Genomic DNA, 11,581 nt, shown 5'->3' with positions numbered 1-11,581 from the left:
TAATAAGATTGTCAATTTTAGTACAATAATAAAAAAGAAGCAAAGAAAAAAATTAAGACACATTAACAGAAACATGTTTGTAATCTTGCAACAAAATTGTAAGTGTAAAAACTTTTAGCGGTGTTTGGTTCTCGAATTTATATTTCAAGAGAAAAAGTAATTCTTAGGAAGTGTGAATTCCGGGGAAAAAGTGATTTTTCTATCATGAGAATATTAGATTCGTATGTTTAATTCGTAGAATTCATATTACATAATAAATGTTTTTTACTATAATATTTTTCATTACATATGAATAACACGAGATAAATATTTTAATTGCCTATTATATTATCAATATTAAACATGTGACAACTATTAAACAACAAAAATAAAGAAAATTTTCTTTTTTATTATGTTAAAAATAAAGTGGTATATTATGAACAATATATATATATATATATAATAAAATTCAAAGACGACCTTTTTTTCATTATAATCACATTCTTTGACAAATAAAAAAAATTCATTATAAACAACTATAACATTTTTGTTATATAAATGCAGTGTTTAATAACAAACATGACGTTCTATCACAATAAACGCAATGTTTGGTAAAAAAATCAAGCACTACGTTTTGGTTTATAAACAAGCACACAAATACCATATTTTGATTTTGTAGATACGTAATTTTGTTCAAAGCAACTTGGTCATGTTCGATTGCAATTAAGATTTGGATGTATCAATTTTAACCAATTTGAATGTTTTGATTTAGTTTTAAAAATTCGAGCTCATTTTTACATTAATTAAGATTTGATTTAATTTGATTTTAAGCTAGTAGGATTTAAAGGCCCAACATAAATAAATATCAGTTCTTTTTTGGAGCCCACAATGTGGCCCATTTAAAAGTTTAGAAAAAAAACCCAAACATCGCCCTTTTTAAATGGCCCAAAACACGGTCCTTTTGGACAAGCCCAAAACAAACAAAAAAGAAAGAGAACAGTGAAGAGGGTTTTGCATGGGATATTATTGAAACAAGAGGAAGGGAACACGTGAATTTTAATAAAAGGCAAGGTTAGAAGTTGATAAAAAAAAGGTGATAGGGGAGGCGGCCAAAATAGAAAAAAGTTGAGGATTTTTAGCAGCTAAAAAAAAAAAAAGACACTTGACAAAGAGAAAGGTTGTGAGTCTATGATAAAAATAAAAAGATGATCTGCTATAAAGAGATTAGTAGAAAGATGATAAAAAAAAAAAAAAAAGAGACTTGGGAAAGAATGAGCAGGATGAGTTTTTAAGTAAAAAAAAAAAAAAGAGGTTTTTTATAGGGGAGTTGGTTGAAAACAAAAAGTAAGAAAAGAAGGAAGTTGGAACAAAAAAAAAAAATAAAAGGAAGAAAGCTTTGTAAAAAAAAATGATTTACATGCTAATCGTGTAAGACTAGAGAGTTAAAACATGAGTTTTCAATAATTAAGGGTGGGGGAGTTGAAAAAGGGTTTTTGAGGGAAAAAAAAAGAGAAAAAGATAACAACTAAAAATAGAAATAAGTTTTGTAAGGGAAAAAGAAAAGTTTTGGTAGTTAAAGAAAAATAGGTCTACTAGCGAAAAAAAGAAAAGCTTGAGAGGGGAAAAAAAGAACACAAAAAAAAAAGCTTTGCAGAGGAGAAATGTAAGAGCTTTCTTAAAAGTAAGAAGCCAACCCTAAAGAATTAAAATGAAGGTAACCTTTTACTCTTTTCAATTGATGTACCAGCATATAAAAAAAATTGACATATTTCTATATGGGGTTTACAGCATAACGTTACATTCATGTTTTACATTTGTAGTTTATAAGTATAAAAAAAAATTGCTTGCTTTCCATGAAAAACAATCCATAAACATGGTTTGGTTATTGCATATGGGAACATTAAGGCTTCCTTCTTTTTTTTCATATTTTTCAGTTGCTGTGTTAAAAATATGGTCATTTCATCCTAAACTTTCCAAGATAAAAGAAATGAAAAAGTTAATGTTGCTCTTAAAAGATGAGCTTTCAAAAATATAAAACCTTACCTATGAGTTCTTTGTTGAGTCTGGTTTAGTTGATAGTTTTTTGAAGACTTATAAAAATGAAAGTTGACCATTTAAAGGTCATGGCATTATGCAATGAAAATGAGTATTTTTTTTTAACAGTAGCATATAGTAGCAACGCATCCAAAACAGGGAAAGAAGTAATCTATGCTGGGGATTTTCTTTACCTTATCATAGCTTGTATTTGTCATTTGTTCATAGTTGCTGCTTATGACTATTATCTCGTTCTTCATTCATAGTTTGTATCTAGAACCTTAAAGGTCTATCTTCCCATGTTTGTTGTTTTGTTCCTGATGTGTGAGTTATGTATATAGACATGAGATTCATTTCTTTTCATGTTTGTTAGGTCGGTTGTGATAGGTTTGTTGCAAAAGTTTCATTTTTCATTTTATAAAAGCTTAGATTCTCATATTGAATGCATGCTTCTGAGTTGAGATAACAAAGGAAAAATCTTTTCTAAAAAATTTTTTGCCTATATGAAATAATAGGTAAAGGATAGCCTTTTTTCTTTTTCTTCTTAGACTTCGTGTATAACATTTCAAAGCCCCATTTTCAAATGTCAGGATCGATAGAGATCATTTGGACAAGTGGTGAGATTAGTTTATATGAGATTAAAAATAATAGTAAAATGAGATTAATTATTGTAGCTGTGAGATTGATTACTATAATGGTAAGATTAAAATTAATGGTGGGATATGTTTTTGAATGTAAAAACAGTGATCACAGTAAGGTGAAATATAATAAAAATATAAAATTACTATTAAAGACATTAGATTAAAATTGTATTAATAAATTTTATAATATATTTTATATTTATAAATTTAACAAATAATTAATAATTAATAAAATTATTTTTTATCAAATTATAAATTTGTTAAAAATTAATAATAATATATTTGTCCGTAAATATACATATATATAAGTGTAAATATATATTTATCCATTATTATAATTTTAAAAGTAAAAGAGGAAGAAAAAATGAAAAAGTTAGGATAATATTGGAAAAGAGAACTGTAAAGGACAAAAAACTTTCATTGGAAAAGGTAATGTTCGGTATGAAAATGAGGTTTCGATGTGAATTTTTTGTAATAATTGCACTACAATTTGATACCAAAATATCTTATTACAGCACGATTACACAAAAAAATTATGATAATCATGTAGAAATGTGGCTCTAGTAACATCTAAATTTGTCCTTAGTGCTAAAAATGGATGCTTTACTTTAAAAATGGAAACTTTCAAAATGAAAAAGAAAAAAAAAAAGAGGTTTTGGGTTTCAGAATCAGTTTGGTGTTTTTTCAATGAAAAACTTAGATTTTTTTTTTTTTTGTTTTTTAGGATTCATATGTTGTTTTGGCTATAAAGTAATAAGCTTTGTTTAAAAGTTACAAACTTTTTAAAGTTGAAGAAAGGGAAAATGTTTCATAGGGTCTTACGGTTTCAAAATTTGATTCACTAAGGTTATGATGTAGTTTTTGAAAGATTGAAACTTTGTTTTAAGGCTTACTATCCTCAAAGATAAAAAACCAAAAAAATCTCAAAATTTTTCAAGCTATGAAGGAAAATAAGGTTTCAAAAAGTTTTAGGTTTCAATAATTATCCCAATGTTTGGATTTGATTGTGTCCGTTTAGCATTACTGTTTGATGTTGTGTGATTAAAATTTTTTTTTTTAGCTATAATATATGAATGCAATAGATGGATTTACTTTGGTAATTTTTAATATTTGAATTATCTTATGTTTACTTAAATCTTCATTAGTTTAAGAAAAATGATTTTGACAATCATGCTGGAGGGAATTCAAATCATATTTTAAAAGATTAATTTTTTCAAATTCTGCCTAAATGTTGGAGAATTCAAAAAAAAAATCTTCACAAAATAAATAAAATAATAAAAAATAATAATAACATCTTTATCATTGTTTATATTTGCCTTTTGTTTGTTTAATAACTTGTTACATACATTAGTAATTTAAATTATCATATACATTATCATATTTAATTATATTCGTGCATTTATATTTGACATTTGCATTTTTGAATGTTCCTCCAAAAAATCAATAAACATCCAATTTTTAGAAAAATTATGAAAATCGAGCTTGTTTAGAAAGTTTGCCTAAATATTAGGATTTTTGGAGAGGTTCGTAAAAATTATGAAAAACCTTAAACCCTAACCCAAAACCTTAAAACTATCTTTTAATCCTAAATCTATCCAAACTTGAAATCCAATCCAAACACCTGAAGCCATCTCAAATTTTAAAGGATTCATATGACAGCCTTATATGAAGTAATTTGTTCTTGCCGCCTAGACGATGGAGTATTTGAAAATTTTTATTTCATTAAGTTTTTCATATAATTTCTTAACCCAAAGAAAATAATAAAATAAAACAAAAAAAGTAAAAATGGGATCTTAAATATAAATAATCGTATCTAAATTCTGCCTAGAGTTTAAGGAGTTTGAGTGGTCTCTTTATATTTAAGTATTTGATTCCAAAATTGCATTTCATCATCTTGCATGACATTCATTTGCACATTTTATTTTTAGATTATTGTATGCATCATTTTACATGCTCCTATTTTTAATTGTTACTATTGTTTCTTGATTAACTGTGGCATCATCCTTGTTTGCATAAAAATATTTTTTTCATGAAAAATTTAGCTAAAAAATATGAATTTGAAAATAAAACTAAAATAGCATTCTAAGAGAAATAATTCTTAGTTCTCTGCCTATATATTAGAAAGTCAAAACAATTTTCATCTGTAAAGAAAATTATTTTTATTTTTAATAAACGTTGTGGCAAATTTTAGGTAGAAAGAGTTATCTTTAAATTCTGCATAGATGTTGCATAGATGTTGAAGAATTTTAAGGTAATTCTTTAGCTTAAAGATTTTCACAATATTTTCAAATAAAGGTTTTTAATAAAATGTTTTTTTTTTAAGTGAAGAGAATTATCATTAAATTTCAAATTAAAATCACTTTTATCTAACACCAAGGATAACGGATAATTAATTGGTACATTTTTTTAAAACGGGAGTTGTGTGGGTATTAATTTTTCTCCACACGTAATTATAATTTCGAAAGCAGCTCTATTTTCAAAAACCAAATTTTTTTTTTGATAAATCTTGGATTCATATTTCTTGTTTTATTAAAAAGATAAACTTTTGAAGTGGTCAACCATACTTAACAATGATGGTGATTTCTTATTTTTTGATTCTCAAAAATTTTATATCTTGCCATCGGGTTCATAGCCTTACATGTTATGATAGGTTTTATAAACATAGTCTTTTAATTAAACATGATATTTGTGAAATTATAAAACATAGTGTTTGATAATTAAACAAGCATGAGGTTTTGAAATTATAAATGCAGTTTATGTATACCAACGATATTTATGCCATTATAAATGTAATGTTTGATAAATTATAAAAAAATTTTGATTTAACAAGCACGACATTTATCAAATAATAAACATAGTGTTTGATATTCTTTATAAACTTTTTTTTCAAAATCAAATTACGACTCTCTCAACATCTCTCGATATTCTTTATACCTTAAAACTTATGCTATTGAATCATCTCATTGCTGTCATTGTTGTCATTGCCATCACCGTCATTTCAGGTCATAAGTCATTTTTTCATTGTTCTTGTTTTATGAAACAATGTAAATAATAAGGTATTCGAAGATTGTTTTTGTTTTATTTGTCTTTTTCTCAATGTTCTTAATTTATTTATCTTTTTCCCATTCCATAATTATTTGTATAGATAAATTTATATAATGGATTCTGAAGAACATATGTCTATCTTAACCAAATATGAAGAAGAACATTTGGTTGACACATCATGTTTGAAGAACATTGATAAGCTAAAATGGATTTCACAATGATGAAATCACAACATTGAAAGTGATGTTGTGTAAAACAAAAAGGATGAGATTTAGGGTTTAACTATAGCTTTTGCGATGTTTAAAAAGGAAATGTGATTTATATCATGTTCAAATGTCAATTTATTTTGTTATTTTTACCTATTATCAACAAAGTTGTGAAACTAAAAAACATGATCATTGTTAGTTATTATACTTTTAGGTGATCAATTACTACATTTATCAATTACTACATTTTTATATATAAAAAAAGTAGTTATTGATATTAAAAAAATTTTATATTTATCAAACACTATGTTTTGACATAAAAAACTTAATTAAAAATATCTAAATATTCTATTATAAATATTATATCTATTACTATGTCTCTATTCTAAGATATACTGTTAATATTGAAAATATCAAATTTCTTTTTTAAATGATTAACTACGCTTTATATATAAAAAATGTAGTGCTTATAAAAATAAAAAACTATAGTTTATCAATGATTGATTTTATAATAAAAAACGTAGTTATTAATATATAAAAAAAATTTTATTTATAAAATATTACATTTTTATATAAAAAATGTAGTTAAAAGTATCATCAATATTCTATTATAATATTATATTTATTACTACATTTGGTGAAACGTCATCAACATTGAAAATATCTAATTTATTTTGTTATTATTTTAGTTGATCAACTACGTCTCATATATTAAAAACGTAGTACTTTTGAAAATAAAAAAAATTCAAAATCTTAAATTTATAGTAATTCACTACATTTGTTCTTTTATAAACATTATTTTTATTATATATAATTTACTACGTATCCAATTTTCAATCATATGACTTTGAATGCAACTTTCCATCCATAATGTATCTCGATTTATCATGTAATTATGTTAATTTTTAATGATAAAATAGATAAAAAAATTTATTATTGAGATCAAAAGTGAGATAAAATTTACTTTTCTCTAAAAATTTATAAAATTTACTTTCTTCTAAGAATCTTAAAAAATTCAAAGAAAAGTGGATTTCTTATTTCGGGTATTTTAACGTTGTTGGGAATCTTAAAATCTTCTTAAGAATTAGATACTGTGAACCAAATTAAAAAATTAGATTATGAAAAATAAAATTTCAAAAGGTAAACTAACTTTCTCCTGAACCAAACGTCATCTTAAAGAAAATGAATTGTTTAGCACATTTTATTTGGCTTACTTATTTATTGTTTTATTGCTTTTATGCTTCCTCAAATTTCACTATATAGTAAAAGCAACCAATGAAAAGTAAAATCATATTTATTGAAATGAATAAAATGAGTCTTATTTTTTAAATGATTTGTAAATTTAGTGAAAAATTTTTTTACAACCTATAGTTTGCTATGAACTTGGAATGAAAAAGTTTCCTCTCATCCTAAATTTTTTATATATAAGAAAAAAAATGAGTAAATGATTAAAAAGTAAAGTTAATTAAAAAATATCGACTTCATAAAGTAAGTCATGCCTTTGGTTATCCATTAGTTTGTTACTCTAACTACACTTGAGTTAATAAGTTAATCTGTTTTAATTAGTAAAAAACTTCATCTTTCAAATTTTAATAAAAAAAAGTTAAACATAAATATAATTTTCATGCATTACATAGTTTGTTTTATACAATAAGTATATTACATATAAAATAAAAATATTTTAAATGCATTACTTGATCTTAGTTAAGCATAATTTTATGCTTTGATTTGTTTTTATAATATAAAATAGTAGTATAAATAAAATCTTTTTATTATATGTTTTATTAAAATAAATTTATAAACTTTGGTAAAAAAAATTTATAAATTATTTTTTAAAAAAATCCAAAATTTGATGACCTAAAAATACTAAATCTTATCAAAATCTCATTTAAAATTTTTTGAATCGAGTCAAATCAATCACAACTCACCAGATCAATGGTTTTTTTTTCTTTTCACCTAAAAGGCAATCTTTTTCTTGTTTCATTTTTCCTTTTTTTCTCTCACTAAAATTTTAACTTCTCTTTAAGTGATTTTCAATTATCAAAAATTGTGTGTCAATCTCTTTTTCATCCCAAAATTTTACCATAAACTCTTTTTAATATTTCCGTTATTGTTCTAACCTCGAGCTTTTCAAAATAAGTGCCTAAAAGTCTAGATTTATAACCCAAGCTGCGATCTAAAAATCTTTAAAACACCTACTTCCATTGGTCCAAATAGCCACACTTTCTACTATATTTATCCATATCCCTTGCCATTTTTTTCTTTTAATTTTCAAGCCCCGAAGCATCCCTAATCTCCTAAAAACCAAAACTCCTTGTATCTATTTTGTTTTGTTTTTCTTATGGTTGTTTTTTCTTTTTTTTTTTTGCTCGTGTGATTTCTTTTATTAAGGGAATGATGCTGGTTATTGGTTTTTTCGTTATGTTTTACCTGTGTTTTTTTCTTAGCTAGGTATTAGGTCTTGGTCTAACTTTCTTCTATGATGGTCGCACTTTTTAATTGACTGCTTAAGTTAGTGTGGTAGTGGCTGATGGTTGTGAGAGTCATTGAGGGTTTGGATGATGAGACTTTGGTAGATTTTTTTTTTTTTTTGTTTTTAGTACTGTGATTGATGGTGGTTAGGGTAATGGGATTTTTTAGGCTTTTTTTATTTTTGCTTTATTTTTCATATGTTGTTTTTAATATTTTATTATTTACGTTTTAAATTATTTTGATTTTGATAAAGGGTGAAATAATCAATTTATAATATTCAAGAATTTTTTAATTTTTAATTATTTATATTTTAATAAGAAGTACAATGATCAACTCATAATATTCAAAGGATTAAATGATTATTATATAATATAAAAGAGATAAAATAGTTATTACCATAATTAGACACATGTCAACAAATAAATGCTTATATATCTAGAAAAAGCATTATAGTGCGTTAATATCCATTGGTAGCTTCTATTTGCATCCAATTTTTTTTTTCATACTTTTTTTTAAAAAAATTATTTTTAAATAAAATTATTTAATTACCTTTTCTTAAACTCTTTTTCATTTTTAAGTTTTCAAAATTACAATTTTGAAAGCTTTTAAAAGCTTTTGGATTTGCAAATTCATAAGTTTTTAAAAGTTTCTATATTAGATCGTTGAAATTAAAAAGAAATCTAATGACTCACATACATAATTTTTTTTATCAATTTATAAATGAGTTTACAATTAATTAAAACAAATTGTGTTTTTTCTTTGCAATATTGTGAAAATTCTTCAAGATATGAGATTTTTTTTCTCAACTAAAATTTTTCTTAAAGCCTAAATATAACTTTTTTTAATTTATTGTATAAGAAAATTAGATAATCTGATAAGTTACTAAATGTACATATTCGATAAGTTATAAAATTTACTAAACATACATATTTAAAGACTTTAAAATTGAGAAAAAAATAATTAAGTAATTTTATATAAAGACAATTTTGAAAAAAAAAAAGGTTGGATGTGAGGAGAAAAAATGGGAGTGCAAATAGAAGCACCCAAAAGCATTTTATGTTTTGCTTTGAATAACTTTTCAACCTTGTATTTTCCTACGTAAAGGATATTAATTATAGATAAAAAAAACTCCATGGTCCTCATCATCCTCTAGTTTAATAATAGTTTCAATATTGCTTTGTCCCAATATCAAGTCTATGAAACCACTCAAATCTCATTGCTTATTATCAAGGTAGGATTGTCGTAATTTTTTTTAATACTTAGAAGTTATAGGATTCAAATTCTAATCATTAAAATTAAAAGTTTAATACTTTACTAACATAATTCGTAATTGGTCGTTATAAGGTTTTCACACAATTGCAATCATTAGATATTAGTGCATTGGGTTCTTACATCAAAAGTCTTCATCCTTAGATGACTTAGATTGTCTGCCTACATTTTTTAACTTCTCTTTAAATTCATCACCTGCAATTCAGGTCATAAAACACTAAGAATGTAAACTTCAAAAAACCAAAAGGAACTTAAGCTGATAACAACAATAAAGTCGATTGAATAACATTAAATTTAAATATATCAAAATAGAAGATAAATAAAATCAAAGAAAAAAATAAAAAAGGAATTAGTATTTATACACACTTTATGTAAATGTGAGCAAAGCTTGTTTTTTACTTAATTATTTTTCTCTACAATTACATTGAAAATTTAAAAACCAATTTTTACTTAATACACTTACCAATAATTACAAACTTCCCTAAACATCCTTTTACCTCTCACCCCACATCTCTTAAACACCCACACATATTTCTTTCTCCCTAAATTGATTATCCCTTAGCACTCAAATCCTACAATTCAACCATTCAGAGTTAATCAAATCATCAAACTTCAATTTGAAGATAATATGTTTTTGATTTTGATTTAGTTCTTAGATTTCATGAAGATTTTTTTTTCATGAAATCGTGTGTTATGGAAATGAATTTTCATAAATTCAAAAGGTTTTATGGATTTTTTTATATAAATTTAAAAGGCTTTATAGATTTTTATTTCTCTAAGTTTTTAGAAATTTACAGAAATACAAATCCATAAACTTTTAAAAACTTATGAAAATCCAAAATTCATAAGCTTTTAAAGGCTTATAAAAATGCAAATCTGTAAACCTTTAAATTCGTAAAATTTAGGTTGAATTCATCGTTCATATAACTTACCTCATTGTTTATTTCACAAATTTTCATTCCCATTGATTTTCTTTTTCATGTTGCTATCCATTTTGACAAGGTATAAAATAAAAATATTATTTTTAATGATTTAAGGGTTTTATAAAAAAAATATAAATTAAAAAAAAGAAAACAGACAAACAAAAACGGGTTTATGAAGGGTTAAAAGATAATTTATTAAAAAGTAATTAAGTAATTTTATTTAAAGCTAATTTTGTAATAAAGAAATTTATATGCAAAAAAAATGGATGCTTTTATTTGCACCTAATTTTTTTTTCTCTTCACACTTTTCTTTTAAAACCATTCTTAAATGAAATTACTTAATTATTTTTTTTAAACTCATCTCTACGTTTAAGCTTCCAATACACATATTCAAAAGCTTTTAACAAATCATTTAAATCAAGAAAACACATCTAAAAACTCACATGTATAGTTTTTGTCTATCGATTTGTAAATGAATTTATAATTATTTAAAATAAATTATGTTTTTATTTACAATGTTGTTAACAAATTTTCAAGATATAAAAATTTTCTCAATTGATTTTTTTTTTAAACTTTAAGTATAATTTTTTTGATATAAAAATTCAATAAATTGTATAATTTATTGAATATGATATATCCGATAAGTTATAAAATTTATTGGATATATATATTCAAAAATTTTAAAATTGAGAAATGAAAAGATTATTAAATAATTTTATCTAATTTAAAAAATATTGGTATAAAAAAAAAGGGTGCACTTATAAGTAACTTTTTGAGATATAATTAGAAGCTTTGATTCTCAAAAAGTTAAATATTTGGATTTCTAGTTTAAATTTAGGGTATAATTAGTAAATTATGGGGTGTAAATAGAAGTTCTTGTTTTTTTATTAGAAAAAAAAAAAAAAAGGAGAAATGGAAAAGAGAGACCGGAGGAGACCAGATGTCGTTGAACTCAAAACTAAGTCGTTTTACTTCACAGGCATGTTAATTGAAGCAACAAGCCAAAACCCCA

Source organism: Durio zibethinus, chromosome 27 (assembly GCF_047325235.1).
Source record: "Durio zibethinus cultivar Kanyao isolate XHJ-2024 chromosome 27, ASM4732523v1, whole genome shotgun sequence".
NCBI classification, from domain to species: domain Eukaryota; kingdom Viridiplantae; phylum Streptophyta; class Magnoliopsida; order Malvales; family Malvaceae; genus Durio; species Durio zibethinus.
The sequence above is the reverse complement of the archived record's forward strand: the minus strand, read 5'-3'. Positions refer to the sequence as shown.